The sequence below is a fragment of the Platichthys flesus genome, chromosome 20 (assembly GCF_949316205.1).
Source record: "Platichthys flesus chromosome 20, fPlaFle2.1, whole genome shotgun sequence".
Classification (NCBI taxonomy): Eukaryota; Metazoa; Chordata; class Actinopteri; order Pleuronectiformes; family Pleuronectidae; genus Platichthys; species Platichthys flesus.
Genome location: NC_084964.1, coordinates 1,295,684 through 1,316,654, shown reverse-complemented (window position 1 = coordinate 1,316,654; position 20,971 = coordinate 1,295,684). Strand labels below are relative to the sequence as shown.

General features: G+C 37.6%; 11 non-coding genes across 11 annotated transcripts; all 11 read right to left on the bottom strand.

Annotated features, from left to right (window-relative positions):
• Positions 1-1,466: 1,466 nt before the first annotated feature.
• trnak-cuu (transfer RNA lysine (anticodon CUU)) lies at positions 1,467-1,540 on the bottom strand. The gene has a single exon. It is a non-coding gene; the product is annotated as a tRNA-Lys (tRNA).
• Positions 1,541-1,995: 455 nt separating this feature from the next.
• On the bottom strand, positions 1,996-2,069 carry trnak-cuu (transfer RNA lysine (anticodon CUU)). The gene has a single exon. It is a non-coding gene; the product is annotated as a tRNA-Lys (tRNA).
• A 6,236-nt stretch (positions 2,070-8,305) lies between these two features.
• trnak-cuu (transfer RNA lysine (anticodon CUU)) lies at positions 8,306-8,379 on the bottom strand. Its single transcript has one exon. It is a non-coding gene; the product is annotated as a tRNA-Lys (tRNA).
• A 455-nt stretch (positions 8,380-8,834) lies between these two features.
• Positions 8,835-8,908, bottom strand: trnak-cuu (transfer RNA lysine (anticodon CUU)). The gene has a single exon. It is a non-coding gene; the product is annotated as a tRNA-Lys (tRNA).
• Positions 8,909-14,108: 5,200 nt separating this feature from the next.
• Positions 14,109-14,182, bottom strand: trnak-cuu (transfer RNA lysine (anticodon CUU)). Its single transcript has one exon. It is a non-coding gene; the product is annotated as a tRNA-Lys (tRNA).
• A 984-nt stretch (positions 14,183-15,166) lies between these two features.
• Positions 15,167-15,240, bottom strand: trnak-cuu (transfer RNA lysine (anticodon CUU)). The gene has a single exon. It is a non-coding gene; the product is annotated as a tRNA-Lys (tRNA).
• Positions 15,241-16,752: 1,512 nt separating this feature from the next.
• On the bottom strand, positions 16,753-16,826 carry trnak-uuu (transfer RNA lysine (anticodon UUU)). The gene has a single exon. It is a non-coding gene; the product is annotated as a tRNA-Lys (tRNA).
• A 980-nt stretch (positions 16,827-17,806) lies between these two features.
• trnak-uuu (transfer RNA lysine (anticodon UUU)) lies at positions 17,807-17,880 on the bottom strand. The gene has a single exon. It is a non-coding gene; the product is annotated as a tRNA-Lys (tRNA).
• Positions 17,881-18,335: 455 nt separating this feature from the next.
• Positions 18,336-18,409, bottom strand: trnak-uuu (transfer RNA lysine (anticodon UUU)). Its single transcript has one exon. It is a non-coding gene; the product is annotated as a tRNA-Lys (tRNA).
• Positions 18,410-19,919: 1,510 nt separating this feature from the next.
• On the bottom strand, positions 19,920-19,993 carry trnak-uuu (transfer RNA lysine (anticodon UUU)). The gene has a single exon. It is a non-coding gene; the product is annotated as a tRNA-Lys (tRNA).
• Positions 19,994-20,448: 455 nt separating this feature from the next.
• On the bottom strand, positions 20,449-20,522 carry trnak-uuu (transfer RNA lysine (anticodon UUU)). Its single transcript has one exon. It is a non-coding gene; the product is annotated as a tRNA-Lys (tRNA).
• Positions 20,523-20,971: the final 449 nt, after the last annotated feature.

Here is a 20,971-nt window from a genome sequence, read left to right as displayed (position 1 = left end):
TGTTAGAATGCAAGAAATATGTTTCATGAGAAGTAAAACCGTCTTGTATGAAAACAACCTAGGTCTGAGATAATGATCAGATTACAGAATACATTTTACCCTTAATGTTTTTGAGCACAAGTTCCGTGAACAAAAACAACCTGAACCATGTTGTCCAATTATTTCGCAAGAAGATCAAACCAACGCTTGTCATTGGTTAGGGATTCAATCTCTTGCAGTTTTCCATTCTAGTTAGGCTAGATAATCTAGACAAATTGATGGGTTCAATATATATATAAATTTCTGATCAGACGTTGATGTTTGCTTGGTGTGTGTGAACTCTATGGAATGTATTTGCTCTGAAGTATCCTTTAATAAGGAGTCTTTTAAGCTAAGACTTTCATCTGCATGCTGGTGCTCAATTCCTAACCTTAAAATCTCCATAGCCCAACGTGGGTCTCGATCCCACGACCCTGAGATTAAGAGTGTCATGCTCTATCGAACTGAGCTGGCGCTTCTTCCAAATAACTTGCCATCATAATAGAAATGTTAGAATGCAAGAAATATGTTTCATGAGAAGTAAAACCCTCTTGTATGAAAACAACCTAGGTCTGAGATAATGATGAGATTACCGAATAAGTTTCACCTTTAATATTTTTGAGCACAAGTTACGTAAACAAAAACCGCCTGAACCATGTTGTCCAATTCTTTCGCAAGAAGATCAAACACTCGCTTGTCATTGGTTAGGGATTCAATCTCTTGCAGTTTTCCATTCTAGTTAGGCTAGTTAATCTAGACAAATTGATGGGTTCAATATATATATAATTTTCTGATCAGACGTTGATGTTTGCTTGGTGTGTGTGAACTCTATGGAATGTATTTGCTCTGAAGTATCCTTTAATAAGGAGTCTTTTAAGATAAGACTTTAATCTGCATGCTGGTGCAGAATTCCTAAGCTTAAAATCTCCATAGCCCAACGTGGGGCTCGAACCCACGACCCTGAGATTAAAAGTGTCATGCTCTACCGAGCTGAGCTGGCGCTTCTTCCAAATAACTTCCCATCACAATAGAAATGTTAGAATGCAAGAAATATGTTTCATGAGAAGTAAAACATTCTTGTATGAAAACAACCTAGGTCTGAGATAATGATGAGATTACAGAATAAGTTTTACATTTAATATTTTTGAGCACAAGTTCCGTGAACAAAAACCGCCTGAACCATGTTGTCCAATTCTTTCGCAAGAAGATTAAACACACGCTTGTCATTGGTTAGGGATTCAATCTCTTACAGTTTTCCATTCTAGTTTAGCTATATAATCTAGACAAATTGATGGGTTTAATATATATATAATATTCTGATCAGCCGTTGATGTTTGCTTGGTGTGTGTGGAATGTATTTGCTCTGAAGTATCCTTTAATAAGGAGTCTTTTAAGCTAAGACTTTGATCTGCATGCTGGTGCTGAATTCCGAATCTCAAAAGCTCCTTAGCCCAACGTGGGGCTCGAACCCACGACCATGAGATTAAGAGTCTCATGCTCTACCGAACTGAGCTAGCCGGGCTTCTTCCTTATAACTTCCCATCACAATAAAAATGTTAGAATGCAAGAAATATGTTTCATGAGAAGTAAAACCGTCTTGTATGAAAACAACCTAGGTCTGAGATAATGATCAGATTACAGAATATATTTTACCCTTAATGTTTTTGAGCACAAGTTCCGTGAACAAAAACACCCTGAACCATGTTGTCCAATTCTTTCGCAAGAAGACCAAACCAACGCTTGTGATTGGTTAGGGATTCAATCTCTTGCAGTTTTCCATTCTAGTTAAGCTAGATAATCTAGACAAATTGATGGGTTCAATATATATATAATTTTCTGATCAGCCGTTGATGTTTGCTTGGTGTGTGTGAACACTATAGAATGTGTTTTCTCTGAAGTATCCTTTAATAAGGAGTCTTTTAAGATAAGACTTTGATCTGCATGCTGGTGCTCAATTCCTAACCTTAAAATCTCCATAGCCCAACGTGGGGCTCGAACCCACGACCCTGAGATTAAGAGTCTCATGCTCTACCGAACTGAGCTAGCCGGGCTTCTTCCTTATAACTTCCCATCACAATAGAAATGTTAGAATGCAAGAAATATGTTTCATGAGAAGTAAAACCGTCTTGTATGAAAACAACCTAGGTCTGAGATAATGATCAGATTACAGAATACATTTTACCCTTAATGTTTTTGAGCACAAGTTCCGTGAACAAAAACAACCTGAACCATGTTGTCCAATTATTTCGCAAGAAGATCAAACCAACGCTTGTCATTGGTTAGGGATTCAATATCTTGCAGTTTTCCATTCTAGTTAGGCTAGATAATCTAGACAAATTGATGGGTTCAATATATATATAATTTTCTGATCAGACGTTGATGTTTGCTTGGTGTGTGTGAACTCTATGGAATGTATTTGCTCTGAAGTATCCTTTAATAAGGAGTCTTTTAAGCTAAGACTTTCATCTGCATGCTGGTGCTCAATTCCTAACCTTAAAATCTCCGTAGCCCAACGTGGGGCTCGAACCCACGACCCTGAGATTAAAAGTGTCATGCTCTACCGAACTGAGCTGGCGCTTCTTCCAAATAACTTCCCATCACAATAGAAATGTTAGAATGCAAGAAATATGTTTCATGAGAAGTAAAACCTTCTTGTATGAAAACAACCTAGGTCTGAGATAATGATGAGATTACAGAATAAGTTTTACATTTAATATTTTTGATCACAAGTTCCGTGAACAAAAACCGCCTGAACCATGTTGTCCAATTCTTTCGCAAGATCAAACACACGCTTGTCATTGGTTAGGGATTCAATCTCTTGCAGTTTTCCATTCTAGTTAAGCTAGATAATCTAGAAAATTTGATGGGTTCGATATATATATAAATTTCTGATCAGACGTTGATGTTTGCTTGGTGTGTGTGAACTCTATGGAATGTATTTGCTCTGAAGTATCCTTTAATAAGGAGTCTTTTAAGCTAAGACTTTCATCTGCATGCTGGTGCTCAATTCCTAACCTTAAAATCTCCATAGCCCAACGTGGGTCTCGATCCCACGACCCTGAGATTAAGAGTGTCATGCTCTATCGAACTGAGCTGGCGCTTCTTCAGAATAACTTCCCATCATAATATAAATGTTAGAATGCAAGAAATATGTTTCATGAGAAGTAAAACCCTCTTGTATGAAAACAACCTAGGTCTGAGATAATGATGAGATTACCGAATAAGTTTTACCTTTAATATTTTTGAGCACAAGTTACGTAAACAAAAACCGCCTGAACCATGTTGTCCAATTCTTTCGCAAGAAGATCAAACACTCGCTTGTCAGTGGTTAGGGATTCAATCTCTTGCAGTTTTCCATTCTAGTTAGGCTAGTTAATCTAGACAAATCGATGGGTTCAATATATATATAATTTTCTGATCAGACGTTGATGTTTGCTTGGTGTGTGTGAACTCTATGGAATGTATTTGCTCTGAAGTATCCTTTAATAAGGAGTCTATTAAGCTAAGACTTTCATCTGCATGCTGGTGCTCAATTCCTAACCTTAAAATCTCCATAGCCCAACGTGGGTCTCGATCCCACGACCCTGAGATTAAGAGTGTCATGCTCTATCGAACTGAGCTGGCGCTTCTTCCAAATAACTTCCCATCATAATAGAAATGTTAGAATGCAAGAAATATGTTTCATGAGAAGTAAAACCCTCTTGTATGAAAACAACCTAGGTCTGAGATAATGATGAGATTACCGAATAAATTTCACCTTTAATATTTTTGAGCACAAGTTACGTAAACAAAAACCGCCTGAACCATGTTGTCCAATTCTTTCGCAAGAAGATCAAACACACGCTTGTCATTGGTTAGGGATTCAATCTCTTGCAGTTTTCCATTCTAGTTAAGCTAGATAATCTAGACAAATTGATGGGTTCAATATATATATAATTTTCTGATCAGACGTTGATGTTTGCTTGGTGTGTGTGAACTCTATGGAATGTTTTTGCTCTGAAGTATCCTTTAATAAGGAGTCTTTTAAGATAAGACTCTGATCTGGATGCTGGTGCTCAATTCCTAACCTTAAAATCTCCATAGCCCAACGTGGGGCTCGAACCCACGACCCTGAGATTAAGAGTCTCATGCTCTAACGAACTGAGCTAGCCGGGCTTCTTCCTTATAACTTCCCATCACAATAGAAATGTTAGAATGCAAGAAATATGTTTCATGAGAAGTAAAACCCTCTTGTATGAAAACAACCTAGGTCTGAGATAATGATGAGATTACCGAATAAGTTTTACCTTTAATATTTTTGAGCACAAGTTACGTAAACAAAAACCGCCTGAACCATGTTGTCCAATTCTTTCGCAAGAAGATCAAACACTCGCTTGTCATTGGTTAGGGATTCAATCTCTTGCAGTTTTCCATTCTAGTTAAGCTAGATAATCTAGACAAATTGATGGGTTCAATATATATATAATATTCTGATCAGCCGTTGATGTTTGCTTGGTGTGTGTGGAATGTATTTGCTCTGAAGTATCCTTTAATAAGGAGTCTTTTAAGCTAAGACTTTGATCTGCATGCTGGTGCTGAATTCCGAATCTCAAAAGCTCCTTAGCCGACGTGGGGCTCGAACCCACGACCCTGAGATTAAGAGTCTCATGCTCTACCGAACTGAGCTAGCCGGGCTTCTTCCTTATAACTTCCCATCGCAATAGAAATGTTAGAATGCAAGAAATATGTTTCATGAGAAGTAAAACCTTCTTGTATGAAAACAACCTAGGTCTGAGATAATGATGAGATTACAGAATAAGTTTTACATTTAATATTTTTGATCACAAGTTCCGTGAACAAAAACCGCCTGAACCATGTTGTCCAATTCTTTCGCAAGATCAAACACACGCTTGTCATTGGTTAGGGATTCAATCTCTTGCAGTTTTCCATTCTAGTTAAGCTAGATAATCTAGACAAATTGATGGGTTCAATATATATATAATTTTCTGATCAGACGTTGATGTTTGCTTGGTGTGTGTGAACTCTATGGAATGTATTTGCTCTGAAGTATCCTTTAATAAGGAGTCTTTTAAGATAAGACTCTGATCTGGATGCTGGTGCTCAATTCCTAACCTTAAAATCTCCATAGCCCAACGTGGGGCTCGAACCCACGACCCTGAGATTAAAAGTGTCATGCTCTACCGAACTGAGCTGGCGCTTCTTCCAAATAACTTCCCGTCACAATTGAAATGTTAGAATGCAAGAAATATGTTTCATGAGAAGTAAAACCTTCTTGTATGAAAACAACCTAGGTCTGAGATAATGATGAGATTACAGAATAAGTTTTACATTTAATATTTTTGAGCACAAGTTCCGTGAACAAAAACCGCCTGAACCATGTTGTCCAATTCTTTCGCAAGAAGATCAAACACACGCTTGTCATTGGTTTAGGGATTCAATCTCTTCGAGTTTTCATTCTAGTTAAACTAGATAATCTAGACAAATTGATGGGTTCAATATATATATAAATTTCTGATCAGACGTTGATGTTTGCTTGGTGTGTGTGAACTCTATGGAATGTATTTGCTCTGAAGTATCCTTTAATAAGGAGTCTTTTAAGCTAAGACTTTCATCTGCATGCTGGTGCTCAATTCCTAACCTTAAAATCTCCATAGCCCAACATGGGTCTCGATCCCACGACCCTGAGATTAAGAGTGTCATGCTCTATCGAACTGAGCTGGCGCTTCTTCCAAATAACTTCCCATCATAATAGAAATGTTAGAATGCAAGAAATATGTTTCATGAGAAGTAAAACCCTCTTGTATGAAAACAACCTAGGTCTGAGATAATGATGAGATTACAGAATATGTTTTACATTTAATATTTTTGAGCACAAGTTCTGTGAACAAAAACCGCCTGAACCATGTTGTCCAATTCTTTCGCAAGAAGATCAAACACACGCTTGTCATTTGTTAGGGATTCAATCTCTTGCAGTTTTCCATTCTAGTTAAGCTAGATAATCTAGACAAATTGATGGGTTCAATATATATATAATTTTCTGATCAGCCGTTGATGTTTGCTTGGTGTGTGTGAACACTATGGAATGTATTTTCTCTGAAGTATCCTTTAATAAGGAGTCTTTTAAGAAGACTTTGATCTGCATGCTGGTGCTCAATTCCTAACCTTAAAATCTCCATAGCCCAACGTGGGGCTCATACCCACGACCCTGAGATTAAGCGCCTCATGCTCTACCGAAATGAGCTGGCCGGGCTTCTTCCTCATAACTTCCCATCACAATAGAAATGTTAGAATGCAAGAAATATGTTTCATGAGAAGTAAAACCCTCTTGTATGAAAACAACCTAGGTCTGAGATAATGATCAGTTTACAGAAAACATTTTACCTTTAATGTTTTCAGCACAAGTTCCGTGAACAAAAACACCCTGAACCATGTTGTCCAATTCTTTCGCCAGAAGACCAAACCAACGCTTGTCATTGGTTAGGGATTCAATCTCTTGCAGTTTTCCATTCTAGTTAAGCTAGATAATCTAGACAAATTGATGGGTTCAATATATATATAATTTTCTGATCAGCCGTTGATGTTTGCTTGGTGTGTGTGAACACTATAGAATGTGTTTTCTCTGAAGTATCCTTTAATAAGGAGTCTTTTAAGATAAGACTTTGATCTGCATGCTGGTGCTCAATTCCTAACCTTAAAATCTCCATAGCCCAACGTGGGGCTCGAACCCACAACCCTGAGATTAAGCGTCTCATGCTCTACCGAAATGAGCTGGCCGGGCTTCTTCCTCATAACTTCCCATCACAATAGAAATGTTAGAATGCAAGAAATATGTTTCATGAGAAGTAAAACCCTCTTGTATGAAAACAACCTAGGTCTGAGATAATGATCAGTTTACAGAAAACATTTTACCTTTAATGTTTTTGAGCACAAGTTCCGTGAACAAAAACAACCTGAACCATGTTGTCCAATTATTTCGTAAGAAGATCAAACCAACGCTTGTCATTGGTTAGGAATTCAATCTCTTGCAGTTTTCCATTCTAGTTAGGCTAGATAATCTAGACAAATTGATGGGTTCAATATATATATAATTTTCTGATCAGACGTTGATGTTTGCTTGGTGTGTGTGAACTCTATGGAATGTATTTGCTCTGAAGTATCCTTTAATAAGGAGTCTTTTAAGCTAAGACTTTCATCTGCATGCTGGTGCTCAATTCCTAACCTTAAAATCTCCGTAGCCCAACGTGGGGCTCGAACCCACGACCCTGAGATTAAAAGTGTCATTCTCTACCGAACTGAGCTGGCGCTTCTTCCAAATAACTTCCCATCACAATAGAAATGTTAGAATACAAGAAATATGTTTCATGAGAAGTAAAACCTTCTTGTATGAAAACAACCTAGGTCTGAGATAATGATCAGATTACAGAATACATTTTACCTTTAATGTTTTTGAGCACAAGTTCCGTGAACAAAAACAACCTGAACCATGTTGTCCAATTATTTCGCAAGAAGATCAAACCAACGCTTGTCATTGGTTAGGGATTCAATCTCTTGCAGTTTCCATTCTAGTTAGGCTAGATAATCTAGACAAATTGATGGGTTCAATATATATATAATATTCTGATCAGCCGTTGATGTTTGCTTGGTGTGTGTGAACTCTATGGAATGTATTTGCTCTGAAGTATCCTTTAATAAGGAGTCTTTTAAGATAAGACTCTGATCTGGATGCTGGTGCTCAATCCCTAACCTTAAAATCTCCATAGCCCAACGTGGGGCTCGAACCCACGACCCTGAGATTAAGCGTCTCATGCTCTACCGAACTGAGCTAGCCAGGCTTCTTCCTTATAACTTCCCATCACAATAGAAATGTTAGAATGCAAGAAAAATGTTTCATGAGAAGTAAAACCCTCTTGTATGAAAACAACCTAGGTCTGAGATAATGATCAGATTACAGAATACATTTTACCTTTAATGTTTTTGAGCACAAGTTCCGTGAACAAAAACAACCTGAACCATGTTGTCCAATTATTTCGCAAGAAGATCAAACCAACGCTTGTCATTGGTTAGGGATTCAATCTCTTGCAGTTTTCCATTCTAGTTAGGCTAGATAATCTAGACAAATTGATGGGTTCAATATATATATAATTTTCTGATCAGACGTTGATGTTTGCTTGGTGTGTGTGAACTCTATGGAATGTATTTTCTCTGAAGTATCCTTTAATAAGGAGTCTTTTAAGCTAAGACTTTGATCTGCATGCTGGTGCTCAATTCCTAACCTTAAAATCTCCATAGCCCAACGTGGGGCTCGAACCCACGACCCTGAGATTAAGAGTCTCATGCTCTACCGAACTGAGCTAGCCAGGCTTCTTCCTTATAACTTCCCATCACAATAGAAATGTTAGAATGCAAGAAATATGTTTCATGAGAAGTAAAACCGTCTTGTATGAAAACAACCTAGGTCTGAGATAATGATCAGATTACAGAATACATTTTACCTTTAATGTTTTTGAGCACAAGTTCCGTGAACAAAAACAACCTGAACCATGTTGTCCAATTATTTCGCAAGAAGATCAAACCAACGCTTGTCATTGGTTAGGGATTCAATCTCTTGCAGTTTTCCATTCTAGTTAGGCTAGATAATCTAGACAAATTGATGGGTTCAATATATATATAATTTTCTGATCAGACGTTGATGTTTGCTTGGTGTGTGTGAACTCTATGGAATGTATTTGCTCTGAAGTATCCTTTAATAAGGAGTCTTTTAAGCTAAGACTTTGATCTGCATGCTGGTGCTCAATTCCTAACCTTAAAATCTCCATAGCCCAACGTGGGGCTCGAACCCACGACCCTGAGATTAAGAGTCTCATGCTCTACCGAACTGAGCTAGCCAGGCTTCTTCCTTATAACTTCCCATCACAATAGAAATGTTAGAATGCAAGAAATATGTTTCATGAGAAGTAAAACCGTCTTGTATGAAAACAACCTAGGTCTGAGATAATGATCAGATTACAGAATACATTTTACCTTTAATGTTTTTGAGCACAAGTTCCGTGAACAAAAACAACCTGAACCATGTTGTCCAATTATTTCGCAAGAAGATCAAACCAACGCTTGTCATTGGTTAGGGATTCAATCTCTTGCAGTTTTCCATTCTAGTTAGGCTAGATAATCTAGACAAATTGATGGGTTCAATATATATATAATTTTCTGATCAGACGTTGATGTTTGCTTGGTGTGTGTGAACTCTATGGAATGTATTTGCTCTGAAGTATCCTTTAATAAGGAGTCTTTTAAGCTAAGACTTCGATCTGCATGCTGGTGCTCAATTCCTAACCTTAAAATCTCCATAGCCCAACGTGGGGCTCATACCCACGACCCTGAGATTAAGCGTCTCATGCTCTACCGAAATGAGCTGGCCGGGCTTCTTCCTCATAACTTCCCACCACAATAGAAATGTTAGAATGCAAGAAATATGTTTCATGAGAAGTAAAACCCTCTTGTATGAAAACAACCTAGGTCTGAGATAATGATCAGTTTACAGAAAACATTTTACCTTTAATGTTTTCAGCACAAGTTCCGTGAACAAAAACAGCCTGAACCATGTTGTCCAATTCTTTCGCAAGAAGACCAAACCAACGCTTGTCATTGGTTAGGGATTCAATCTCTTGCAGTTTTCCATTCTAGTTAAGCTAGATAATCTAGACAAATTGATGGGTTCAATATATATATAATTTTCTGATCAGCCGTTGATGTTTGCTTGGTGTGTGTGAACACTATAGAATGTGTTTTCTCTGAAGTATCCTTTAATAAGGAGTCTTTTAAGATAAGACTTTGATCTGCATGCTGGTGCTCAATTCCTAACCTTAAAATCTCCATAGCCCAACGTGGGGCTCGAACCCACAACCCTGAGATTAAGCGTCTCATGCTGTACCGAAATGAGCTGGCCGGGCTTCTTCCTCATAACTTCCCATCACAATAGAAATGTTAGAATGCAAGAAATATGTTTCATGAGAAGTAAAACCCTCTTGTATGAAAACAACCTAGGTCTGAGATAATGATCAGATTACAGAATACATTTTACCTTTAATGTTTTTGAGCACAAGTTCCGTGAACAAAAACCGCCTGAACCATGTTGTCCAATTCTTTCGCAAGATCAAACACACGCTTGTCATTGGTTAGGGATTCAATCTCTTGCAGTTTTCCATTCTAGTTAAGCTAGATAATCTAGACAAATTGATGGGTTCAATATATATATAATTTTCTGATCAGACGTTGATGTTTGCTTGGTGTGTGTGAACTCTATGGAATGTATTTGCTCTGAAGTATCCTTTAATAAGGAGTCTTTTAAGATAAGACTTTGATCTGCATGCTGGTGCAGAATTCCTAACCTTAAAATCTCCATAGCCCAACGTGGGGCTCGATCCCACGACCCTGAGATTAAGCGCCTCATGCTCTACCGAACTGAGCTAGCCGGGCTTCTTCCTTATAACTTCCCATCGCAATAGAAATGTTAGAATGCAAGAAATATGTTTCATGAGAAGTAAAACCTTCTTGTATGAAAACAACCTAGGTCTGAGATAATGATGAGATTACAGAATAAGTTTTACATTTAATATTTTTGATCACAAGTTCCGTGAACAAAAACCGCCTGAACCATGTTGTCCAATTCTTTCGCAAGATCAAACACACGCTTGTCATTGGTTAGGGATTCAATCTCTTGCAGTTTTCCATTCTAGTTAAGCTAGATAATCTAGACAAATTGATGGGTTCAATATATATATATAATTTTCTGATCAGACGTTGATGTTTGCTTGGTGTGTGTGAACTCTATGGAATGTATTTGCTCTGAAGTATCCTTTAATAAGGAGTCTTTTAAGATAAGACTCTGATCTGGATGCTGGTGCTCAATTCCTAACCTTAAAATCTCCATAGCCCAACGTGGGGCTCGAACCCACGACCCTGAGATTAAAAGTGTCATGCTCTACCGAACTGAGCTGGCGCTTCTTCCAAATAACTTCCCGTCACAATTGAAATGTTAGAATGCAAGAAATATGTTTCATGAGAAGTAAAACCTTCTTGTATGAAAACAACCTAGGTCTGAGATAATGATGAGATTACAGAATAAGTTTTACATTTAATATTTTTGAGCACAAGTTCCGTGAACAAAAACCGCCTGAACCATGTTGTCCAATTCTTTCGCAAGAAGATCAAACACACGCTTGTCATTGGTTTAGGGATTCAATCTCTTAGAGTTTTCATTCTAGTTAAACTAGATAATCTAGACAAATTGATGGGTTCAATATATATATAAATTTCTGATCAGACGTTGATGTTTGCTTGGTGTGTGTGAACTCTATGGAATGTATTTGCTCTGAAGTATCCTTTAATAAGGAGTCTTTTAAGCTAAGACTTTCATCTGCATGCTGGTGCTCAATTCCTAACCTTAAAATCTCCATAGCCCAACATGGGTCTCGATCCCACGACCCTGAGATTAAGAGTGTCATGCTCTATCGAACTGAGCTGGCGCTTCTTCCAAATAACTTCCCATCATAATAGAAATGTTAGAATGCAAGAAATATGTTTCATGAGAAGTAAAACCCTCTTGTATGAAAACAACCTAGGTCTGAGATAATGATGAGATTACAGAATATGTTTTACATTTAATATTTTTGAGCACAAGTTCTGTGAACAAAAACCGCCTGAACCATGTTGTCCAATTCTTTCGCAAGAAGATCAAACACACGCTTGTCATTTGTTAGGGATTCAATCTCTTGCAGTTTTCCATTCTAGTTAAGCTAGATAATCTAGACAAATTGATGGGTTCAATATATATATATAATTTTCTGATCAGCCGTTGATGTTTGCTTGGTGTGTGTGAACACTATGGAATGTATTTTCTCTGAAGTATCCTTTAATAAGGAGTCTTTTAAGAAGACTTTGATCTGCATGCTGGTGCTCAATTCCTAACCTTAAAATCTCCATAGCCCAACGTGGGGCTCATACCCACGACCCTGAGATTAAGCGCCTCATGCTCTACCGAAATGAGCTGGCCGGGCTTCTTCCTCATAACTTCCCATCACAATAGAAATGTTAGAATGCAAGAAATATGTTTCATGAGAAGTAAAACCCTCTTGTATGAAAACAACCTAGGTCTGAGATAATGATCAGTTTACAGAAAACATTTTACCTTTAATGTTTTCAGCACAAGTTCCGTGAACAAAAACACCCTGAACCATGTTGTCCAATTCTTTCGCAAGAAGACCAAACCAACGCTTGTCATTGGTTAGGGATTCAATCTCTTGCAGTTTTCCATTCTAGTTAAGCTAGATAATCTAGACAAATTGATGGGTTCAATATATATATAATTTTCTGATCAGCCGTTGATGTTTGCTTGGTGTTTGTGAACACTATAGAATGTGTTTTCTCTGAAGTATCCTTTAATAAGGAGTCTTTTAAGATAAGACTTTGATCTGCATGCTGGTGCTCAATTCCTAACCTTAAAATCTCCATAGCCCAACGTGGGGCTCGAACCCACAACCCTGAGATTAAGCGTCTCATGCTCTACCGAAATGAGCTGGCCGGGCTTCTTCCTCATAACTTCCCATCACAATAGAAATGTTAGAATGCAAGAAATATGTTTCATGAGAAGTAAAACCCTCTTGTATGAAAACAACCTAGGTCTGAGATAATGATCAGTTTACAGAAAACATTTTACCTTTAATGTTTTTGAGCACAAGTTCCGTGAACAAAAACAACCTGAACCATGTTGTCCAATTATTTCGTAAGAAGATCAAACCAACGCTTGTCATTGGTTAGGAATTCAATCTCTTGCAGTTTTCCATTCTAGTTAGGCTAGATAATCTAGACAAATTGATGGGTTCAATATATATATAATTTTCTGATCAGACGTTGATGTTTGCTTGGTGTGTGTGAACTCTATGGAATGTATTTGCTCTGAAGTATCCTTTAATAAGGAGTCTTTTAAGCTAAGACTTTCATCTGCATGCTGGTGCTCAATTCCTAACCTTAAAATCTCCGTAGCCCAACGTGGGGCTCGAACCCACGACCCTGAGATTAAAAGTGTCATTCTCTACCGAACTGAGCTGGCGCTTCTTCCAAATAACTTCCCATCACAATAGAAATGTTAGAATACAAGAAATATGTTTCATGAGAAGTAAAACCTTCTTGTATGAAAACAACCTAGGTCTGAGATAATGATCAGATTACAGAATACATTTTACCTTTAATGTTTTTGAGCACAAGTTCCGTGAACAAAAACAACCTGAACCATGTTGTCCAATTATTTCGCAAGAAGATCAAACCAACGCTTGTCATTGGTTAGGGATTCAATCTCTTGCAGTTTCCATTCTAGTTAGGCTAGATAATCTAGACAAATTGATGGGTTCAATATATATATAATATTCTGATCAGCCGTTGATGTTTGCTTGGTGTGTGTGAACTCTATGGAATGTATTTGCTCTGAAGTATCCTTTTATAAGGAGTCTTTTAAGATAAGACTCTGATCTGGATGCTGGTGCTCAATTCCTAACCTTAAAATCTCCATAGCCCAACGTGGGGCTCGAACCCACGACCCTGAGATTAAGCGTCTCATGCTCTACCGAACTGAGCTAGCCAGGCTTCTTCCTTATAACTTCCCATCACAATAGAAATGTTAGAATGCAAGAAAAATGTTTCATGAGAAGTAAAACCCTCTTGTATGAAAACAACCTAGGTCTGAGATAATGATCAGATTACAGAATACATTTTACCTTTAATGTTTTTGAGCACAAGTTTCGTGAACAAAAACAACCTGAACCATGTTGTCCAATTATTTCGCAAGAAGATCAAACCAACGCTTGTCATTGGTTAGGGATTCAATCTCTTGCAGTTTTCCATTCTAGTTAGGCTAGATAATCTAGACAAATTGATGGGTTCAATATATATATAATTTTCTGATCAGACGTTGATGTTTGCTTGGTGTGTGTGAACTCTATGGAATGTATTTTCTCTGAAGTATCCTTTAATAAGGAGTCTTTTAAGCTAAGACTTTGATCTGCATGCTGGTGCTCAATTCCTAACCTTAAAATCTCCATAGCCCAACGTGGGGCTCGAACCCACGACCCTGAGATTAAGAGTCTCATGCTCTACCGAACTGAGCTAGCCGGGCTTCTTCCTTATAACTTCCCATCACAATAGGAATGTTAGAATGCAAGAAATATGTTTCATGAGAAGTAAAACCGTCTTGTATGAAAACAACCTAGGTCTGAGATCATGATCAGATTACAGAATACATTTTACCTTTAATGTTTTTGAGCACAAGTTCCGTGAACAAAAACAACCTGAACCATGTTGTCCAATTATTTCGCAAGAAGATCAAACCAACGCTTGTCATTGGTTAGGGATTCAATCTCTTGCAGTTTTCCATTCTAGTTAGGCTAGATAATCTAGACAAATTGATGGGTTCAATATATATATAATTTTCTGATCAGACGTTGATGTTTGCTTGGTGTGTGTGAACTCTATGGAATGTATTTGCTCTGAAGTATCCTTTAATAAGGAGTCTTTTAAGCTAAGACTTCGATCTGCATGCTGGTGCTCAATTCCTAACCTTAAAATCTCCATAGCCCAACGTGGGGCTCATACCCACGACCCTGAGATTAAGCGTCTCATGCTCTACCGAAATGAGCTGGCCGGGCTTCTTCCTCATAACTTCCCATCACAATAGAAATGTTAGAATGCAAGAAATATGTTTCATGAGAAGTAAAACCCTCTTGTATGAAAACAACCTAGGTCTGAGATAATGATCAGATTACAGAATACATTTTACCTTTAATGTTTTTGAGCACAAGTTCCGTGAACAAAAACAACCTGAACCATGTTGTCCAATTATTTCGCAAGAAGATCAAACCAACGCTTGTCATTGGTTAGGGATTCAATCTCTTGCAGTTTTCCATTCTAGTTAGGCTAGATAATCTAGACAAATTGATGGGTTCAATATATATATAATTTTCTGATCAGACGTTGATGTTTGCTTGGTGTGTGTGAACTCTATGGAATGTATTTTCTCTGAAGTATCCTTTAATAAGGAGTCTTTTAAGCTAAGACTTTGATCTGCATGCTGGTGCTCAATTCCTAACCTTAAAATCTCCATAGCCCAACGTGGGGCTCGAACCCACGACCCTGAGATTAAGAGTCTCATGCTCTACCGAACTGAGCTAGCCGGGCTTCTTCCTTATAACTTCCCATCACAATAGGAATGTTAGAATGCAAGAAATATGTTTCATGAGAAGTAAAACCGTCTTGTATGAAAACAACCTAGGTCTGAGATCATGATCAGATTACAGAATACATTTTACCTTTAATGTTTTTGAGCACAAGTTCCGTGAACAAAAACAACCTGAACCATGTTGTCCAATTATTTCGCAAGAAGATCAAACCAACGCTTGTCATTGGTTAGGGATTCAATCTCTTGCAGTTTTCCATTCTAGTTAGGCTAGATAATCTAGACAAATTGATGGGTTCAATATATATATAATTTTCTGATCAGACGTTGATGTTTGCTTGGTGTGTGTGAACTCTATGGAATGTATTTGCTCTGAAGTATCCTTTAATAAGGAGTCTTTTAAGCTAAGACTTCGATCTGCATGCTGGTGCTCAATTCCTAACCTTAAAATCTCCATAGCCCAACGTGGGGCTCATACCCACGACCCTGAGATTAAGCGTCTCATGCTCTACCGAAATGAGCTGGCCGGGCTTCTTCCTCATAACTTCCCATCACAATAGAAATGTTAGAATGCAAGAAATATGTTTCATGAGAAGTAAAACCCTCTTGTATGAAAACAACCTAGGTCTGAGATAATGATCAGTTTACAGAAAACATTTTACCTTTAATGTTTTCAGCACAAGTTCCGTGAACAAAAACAGCCTGAACCATGTTGTCCAATTCTTTCGCAAGAAGACCAAACCAACGCTTGTCATTGGTTAGGGATTCAATCTCTTGCAGTTTTCCATTCTAGTTAAGCTAGATAATCTAGACAAATTGATGGGTTCAATATATATATAATTTTCTGATCAGCCGTTGATGTTTGCTTGGTGTGTGTGAACACTATAGAATGTGTTTTCTCTGAAGTATCCTTTAATAAGGAGTCTTTTAAGATAAGACTTTGATCTGCATGCTGGTGCTCAATTCCTAACCTTAAAATCTCCATAGCCCAACGTGGGGCTCGAACCCACAACCCTGAGATTAAGCGTCTCATGCTGTACCGAAATGAGCTGGCCGGGCTTCTTCCTCATAACTTCCCATCACAATAGAAATGTTAGAATGCAAGAAATATGTTTCATGAGAAGTAAAACCCTCTTGTATGAAAACAACCTAGGTCTGAGATAATGATCAGATTACAGAATACATTTTACCTTTAATGTTTTTGAGCACAAGTTACGTAAACAAAAACCGCCTGAACCATGTTGTCCAATTCTTTCGCAAGAAGATCAAACACTTGCTTGTCATTGGTTAGGGATTCAATCTCTTGCAGTTTTCCATTCTAGTTAGGCTAGATAATCTAGACAAATTGATGGGTTCAATATATATATAATTTTCTGATCAGACGTTGATGTTTGCTTGGTGTGTGTGAACTCTATGGAATGTATTTGCTCTGAAGTATCCTTTAATAAGGAGTCTTTTAAGATAAGACTTTGATCTGCATGCTGGTGCAGAATTCCTAACCTTAAAATCTCCATAGCCCAAAGTGGGGCTCGAACCCACGACCCTGAGATTAAAAGTGTCATGCTCTACCGAACTGAGCTAGCCGGGCTTCTTCATTATAACTTCCCATCACAATAGAAATGTTAGAATGCAAGAAATATGTTTCATGAGAAGTAAAACCGTCTTGTATGAAAACAACCTAGGTCTGAGATAATGATCAGATTACAGAATACATTTTACCTTTAATGTTTTTGAGCACAAGTTCCGTGAACAAAAACAACCTGAACCATGTTGTCCAATTATTTCGCAAGAAGATCAAACCAACGCTTGTCATTGGTTAGGGATTCAATCTCTTGCAGTTTCCATTCTAGTTAGGCTAGATAATCTAGACAAATTGATGGGTTCAATATATATATAATTTTCTGATCAGACGTTGATGTTTGCTTGGTGTGTGTGAACTCTATGGAATGTATTTGCTCTGAAGTATCCTTTAATAAGGAGTCTTTTAAGCTAAGACTTTCATCTGCATGCTGGTGCTCAATTCCTAACCTTAAAATCTCCGTAGCCCAACGTGGGGCTCGAACCCACGACCCTGAGATTAAAAGTGTCATGCTCTATCGAACTGAGCTGGCGCTTCTTCCAAATAACTTCCCATCATAATAGAAATGTTAGAATGCAAGAAATATGTTTCATGAGAAGTAAAACCCTCTTGTATGAAAACAACCTAGGTCTGAGATAATGATGAGATTACCGAATAAGTTTTACCTTTAATATTTTTGAGCACAAGTTACGTAAACAAAAACCGCCTGAACCATGTTGTCCAATTCTTTCGCAAGAAGATCAAACACTTGCTTGTCATTGGTTAGGGATTCAATCTCTTGCAGTTTTCCATTCTAGTTAGGCTAGATAATCTAGACAAATTGATGGGTTCAATATATATATAATTTTCTGATCAGACGTTGATGTTTGCTTGGTGTGTGTGAACTCTATGGAATGTATTTGCTCTGAAGTATCCTTTAATAAGGAGTCTTTTAAGATAAGACTTTGATCTGCATGCTGGTGCAGAATTCCTAACCTTAAAATCTCCATAGCCCAAAGTGGGGCTCGAACCCACGACCCTGAGATTAAAAGTGTCATGCTCTACCGAACTGAGCTAGCCGGGCTTCTTCATTATAACTTCCCATCACAATAGAAATGTTAGAATGCAAGAAATATGTTTCATGAGAAGTAAAACCGTCTTGTATGAAAACAACCTAGGTCTGAGATAATGATCAGATTACAGAATACATTTTACCTTTAATGTTTTTGAGCACAAGTTCCGTGAACAAAAACAACCTGAACCATGTTGTCCAATTATTTCGCAAGAAGATCAAACCAACGCTTGTCATTGGTTAGGGATTCAATCTCTTGCAGTTTTCCATTCTAGTTTAGCTATATAATCTAGACAAATTGATGGGTTTAATATATATATAATATTCTGATCAGCCGTTGATGTTGACTTGGTGTGTGTGAACTCTATGGAATGTATTTGCTCTGAAGTATCCTTTAATAAGGAGTCTTTTAAGATAAGACTCTGATCTGGATGCTGGTGCTCAATTCCTAACCTTAAAATCTCCATAGCCCAAAGTGGGGCTCGAACCCACGACCCTGAGATTAAAAGTGTCATGCTCTACCGAACTGAGCTAGCCGGGCTTGTTCATTATAACTTCCCATCACAATAGAAATGTTAGAATGCAAGAAATATGTTTCATGAGAAGTAAAACCGTCTTGTATGAAAACAACCTAGGTCTGAGATAATGATCAGATTACAGAATACATTTTACCTTTAATGTTTTTGAGCACAAGTTCCGTGAACAAAAACAACCTGAACCATGTTGTCCAATTATTTCGCAAGAAGATCAAACCAACGCTTGTCATTGGTTAGGGATTCAATCTCTTGCAGTTTTCCATTCTAGTTTAGCTATATAATCTAGACAAATTGATGGGTTTAATATATATATAATATTCTGATCAGCCGTTGATGTTTGCTTGGTGTGTGTGAACTCTATGGAATGTATTTGCTCTGAAGTATCCTTTAATGAGGAGTCTTTTAAGATAAGACTCTGATCTGGATGCTGGTGCTAAATTCCTAACCTTAAAATCTCCATAGCCCAACGTGGGGCTCGAACCCACGACCCTGAGATTAAGCGTCTCATGCTCTACCGAACTGAGATAGCCAGGCTTCTTCCTTATAACTTCCCATCACAATAGAAATGTTAGAATGCAAGAAAAATGTTTCATGAGAAGTAAAACCGTCTTGTATGAAAACAACCTAGGTCTGAGATAATGATCAGATTACAGAATACATTTTACCTTTAATGTTTTTGAGCACAAGTTCCGTGAACAAAAACAACCTGAACCATGTTGTCCAATTATTTCGCAAGAAGATCAAACCAACGCTTGTCATTGGTTAGGGATTCAATCTATTGCAGTTTTCCATTCTAGTTAGGCTAGATAATCTAGACAAATTGATGGGTTCAATATATATATAATTTTCTGATCAGACGTTGATGTTTGCTTGGTGTGTGTGAACTCTATGGAATGTATTTGCTCTGAAGTATCCTTTAATAAGGAGTCTTTTAAGCTAAGACTTTCATCTGCATGCTGGTGCTCAATTCCTAACCTTAAAATCTCCGTAGCCCAACGTGGGGCTCGAACCCACGACCCTGAGATTAAAAGTGTCATGCTCTATCGAACTGAGCTGGCGCTTCTTCCAAATAACTTCCCATCATAATAGAAATGTTAGAATGCAAGAAATATGTTTCATGAGAAGTAAAACCCTCTTGTATGAAAACAACCTAGGTCTGAGATAATGATGAGATTACAGAATAAGTTTTACCTTTAATATTTTTGAGCACAAGTTACGTAAACAAAAACCGCCTGAACCATGTTGTCCAATTCTTTCGCAAGAAGATCAAACACTTGCTTGTCATTGGTTAGGGATTCAATCTCTTGCAGTTTTCCATTCTAGTTAGGCTAGATAATCTAGACAAATTGATGGGTTCAATATATATATAATTTTCTGATCAGACGTTGATGTTTGCTTGGTGTGTGTGAACTCTATGGAATGTATTTGCTCTGAAGTATCCTTTAATAAGGAGTCTTTTAAGATAAGACTTTGATCTGCATGCTGGTGCAGAATTCCTAACCTTAAAATCTCCATAGCCCAAAGTGGGGCTCGAACCCACGACCCTGAGATTAAAAGTGTCATGCTCTACCGAACTGAGCTAGCCGGGCTTCTTCATTATAACTTCCCATCACAATAGAAATGTTAGAATGCAAGAAATATGTTTCATGAGAAGTAAAACCGTCTTGTATGAAAACAACCTAGGTCTGAGATAATGATCAGATTACAGAATACATTTTACCTTTAATGTTTTTGAGCACAAGTTCCGTGAACAAAAACAACCTGAACCATGTTGTCCAATTATTTCGCAAGAAGATCAAACCAACGCTTGTCATTGGTTAGGGATTCAATCTCTTGCAGTTTTCCATTCTAGTTTAGCTATATAATCTAGACAAATTGATGGGTTTAATATATATATAATATTCTGATCAGCCGTTGATGTTGGCTTGGTGTGTGTGAACTCTATGGAATGTATTTGCTCTGAAGTATCCTTTAATAAGGAGTCTTTTAAGATAAGACTCTGATCTGGATGCTGGTGCTCAATTCCTAACCTTAAAATCTCCATAGCCCAAAGTGGGGCTCGAACCCACGACCTTGAGATTAAAAGTGTCATGCTCTACCGAACTGAGCTAGCCGGGCTTCTTCATTATAACTTCCCATCACAATAGAAATGTTAGAATGCAAGAAATATGTTTCATCAGAAGTAAAACCGTCTTGTATGAAAACAACCTAGGTCTGAGATAATGATCAGATTACAGAATACATTTTACCTTTAATGTTTTTGAGCACAAGTTCCGTGAACAAAAACAACCTGAACCATGTTGTCCAATTATTTCGCAAGAAGATCAAACCAACGCTTGTCATTGGTTAGGGATTCAATCTCTTGCAGTTTTCCATTCTAGTTTAGCTATATAATCTAGACAAATTGATGGGTTTAATATATATATAATATTCTGATCAGCCGTTGATGTTTGCTTGGTGTGTGTGAACTCTATGGAATGTATTTGCTCTGAAGTATCCTTTAATAAGGAGTCTTTTAAGATAAGACTCTGATCTGGATGCTGGTGCTCAATTCCTAACCTTAAAAT